We start from the raw sequence: 3382 nt of genomic DNA, 5'->3' as shown, positions 1-3382 counted from the left end.
CTTCAGGTTTGGTGGTAATGACATGCTCTCAGATGTGGTTTTGCAACACAAGCTCCTCTTAAAGGTCCAGCAGCCTATAGATGGAGTGTGGGTTGAGGTTAGCTGACTTGAAGGGCTAGCTCTGGGCCCAGACAGCTGCTGAGTTGGTCAGGCTCTTCCAGGCCCCCTCAGTGACAGGCAGAAGACCCTCCTTTAACCTGGGCTACACCTTCTACCGACTCTAGAAAGGATATGGAAGTTCTCTTTTTCTGGCTTGTCCTTGTTCTTGTTAGCGAGTCCTTTTCTTCACTGGCATTAGAGCCTCCTTCTTCTGAAACATACTGCAGATCAGAGGAGACATGCAGACTGGTAGACTGAACAACTCCTAGATTCTTGTATCTTCTGTTGTTAGACAGACATTGTTGGACCATCTAGACCATAGCCTGTGAACCATTCTAATAATCTTTATAAGTGTGTGTTGTAATATGTCATATTTAGGTATATATACTTCATATATACAATATATCATTTATAAGTATACATACATACACGCATATAAGTTATAAGTTAGTTAGTTACAAGGTGACATTCCAAGCCACCGTCCCACAACAAATGGTGGGTTACAAAGAGGCCCTTGAGGAAGCTCTCTGAACGTCTGTTGTTACCTGTCCTCAGCAAGCCTCAGGTGATACCAGAGGTTCACAACTAAGATGGTACTAAAGTGAAATGTCAGCGAGCTCTGGTACTGCGCTTGCTCCACAGAGCAAGGTTGGCTACAAAGCGAGACGGGAGGCGCCAACTTAACCAGCTCCTGTAACCCTCAGTCCTTCTCTCTGAGATGTTACGGTTCCATATCCCAGAGCTCTTCCCTGCTTGACCTACTCGGGGACAAAAGTGACCCTGCTTTCACCCCGCGCACCCGGCCTGCTGGCTCCGTGGGTCAGACAGGCCCTGGGCTGACACTATGGCTGTAGCCTCTCTACTCACCACAGCCTGCTGTTCTGGAGTTTGTGGCTGGGCAAACCACCTCCACCTCTAACATAACCCTTGCTGGAGAGGAATGTACCCTCCCTGGTCTGGGGGATAATCACCAGCCCTGCGACAGGCTGGATTGTTTCCCCCAGTATTGTTCTATCACAGGTCTTCTGGGAACAGTTCCCTAGGCTTTACAGCGTTCTAGAAGCTCCTCAGCACACAGTTTTTGGCTTCCATGTATTTTTCCCCAGAAGTTCCAGTTGGATGGGCATGGTGGCACAGGCCTTTAATCCCAGCACTGTGAAAGCAGAGAGGCACTTGGAGTTCAAAGTCAGCCTGGTCTATACAGCAAGTTCCAGGACAGCCAGGATTACACAGAGAAACCTGTCTCAAAAAAAAAAAAAAAAAAAAAACCAAACAAGCAAACAAGCCAACAGAAACTGCCATGGACAGTGGGACTTTGTGAGGAAGTTTGCAGTGGTAGATGGGGTGGGGGAGGGCCCAGCAGAGGCTCACACTTTGCCTGTGCTGTCTTGCTTCTGTCCCTGGCATAGCTTTGCTGTCTCCTGCTCTGCTTCCTGTTCTCATCTTTGCTCATTAAATGTTTGCATCTGAACAACCAATGGAGGTAGGAGCTGCCTAGACCCAGTTCCCTCGCCGGGGCTGTGTGTTCCTGCTTTTCAGGGAGCAGAAAATGAGGAGGAGGCTTCAGGGAGAAGGCCCAGCTGTTCTCTCCTTCTGCCTCTGCTCTCAGAGGGTGAGGGGGATGGTGCTGCACTGTGGGGGTTGCAGCTGATCCCCTTGTTTATCTACAGTGACTTGTGAGAGGCAGTGTGGAAAGGCAAGTGGGGGGGATAGGTGAGACACTGTGGACACAGGAAGGAGAAAGTGTTTACACTGGAGCAGAGGCTCACTCTTCAAGTGGGGGAACACCCCCAAAGCTAAAACCCATTGCTGTGTCTGTGTGCATGTGTGTGTGCATGTGTGTGCATGTGTGTGTGCATGTGTGTGCATGTGTGTGTGCATGTGTGTGTGCATGTGTGTGCATGTGTGTGCATGTGTGTGTGCATGTGTGTGCATGTGTGTGCATGTGTGTGTGCATGTGTGTGCATGTGTGTGTTTCTGTGAGTGTGAAAGCCAGAAACTAACTTCAGGTGTTCTTCCTTGACTTTCTACCATGTTATACAAATTGTGGCCATTTTTTTAATTAAACTGTTTTGAGGGAGGTGTGTGCAGTTACAACATTTAATTGAGGATGGCTTCCGAGGGCGGGAGCATGGCAGCGTTCAGGCAGACATAGTTCAGGAGCAGCTGAGAGTTCTACAACTTCATCCAAGGGCAGACAGGAGAAGACTGGCTTCCAGGCAGCTAGGACAAGGGTCTTAAAGCCCACACCCCAAAGTGACACATTTCCTCCAACAAGGCCACCCCTCCTAATAGTGCCATTCTGTGGGCCATTAGAATTTAGAGGACAATCTTCAGAGTCAGTTTTCTCTTTCCACCATGGAGGTCCTGGGACTGAACTTTCATCATTGGGCTGTTGTCCAGCACTTTTCCCTCCATCCCCACCAGGATCTCCAGTGATCTGGACCTTAGACTGGCAGGACAGTAAAGCCACAGGAATCTTTTGTCTTCACCTCCTAAGGCTGCGACATCCTTTGGGGGGGTGTGAGTTTTGCAGTATGTGGGGGGGGGGGTCAAAGCACACCTCTGTGCCCTGTGCTCTCTCCACTCTCCTCTGGTTTCTAGGGACCAATCTGAAGTTGGCAGACTTTTTTTTTTTTTTTAAAGATTTATTTATTTTATTTATGTGAGTACACTGTCGCTGTCTTCAGACACACCAGAAGGGGGCATCAGATCCCATTACAGATGGTTGTGAGCCACCATGTGGTTGCTGGGAATTGAACTCAGGACCTTTGAAAGTGCAGTCAGTGCTCTAACCACTGAGCCATCTCTCCAGCCTGAAGTTGGCACACTTGAACAGCAAGTACCTCTACCCTCGGAGCTCTATTTTTATGTCAGCGTGGGGGGCTGAAGTCAGATCCTATGGTGATCACTTTGCCAACTGAGCTCCTATAACAATCTGTTGGTTCACTTTTCAGGTAGAGAGCTCTTATCTCAGACTGGCCCCAACTGAACACTCACCCAAGGATTAGTTTCAATGTTTGAGCCTCCCTTCTCTGTCTAGAGTGCCAGAAAAGCAAGGTTTCTTTATCCCAGAAACCCACTGACTACTAGGAAAGGGGAGAAGATGGCTGTGCTCATGCTGGCTAAGGGACCTTGCTCTTGCTCTGTCTATAACCAGGCCACAGAGAACCACCTTTATTCCCACCTTGGAGGATTAAGCATAAAGGGCAGTCACTGGGCAGAAGAAATGAGTGGTAGGGAGGTGTGGTGGTTTGAATATGCTTGGCCTATGGAGTGATAC

Source organism: Micromys minutus (assembly GCF_963924665.1).
Source record: "Micromys minutus genome assembly, chromosome: 16".
Lineage (NCBI taxonomy): Eukaryota > Metazoa > Chordata > Mammalia > Rodentia > Muridae > Micromys > Micromys minutus.
This window is presented reverse-complemented; position numbering follows the sequence as displayed.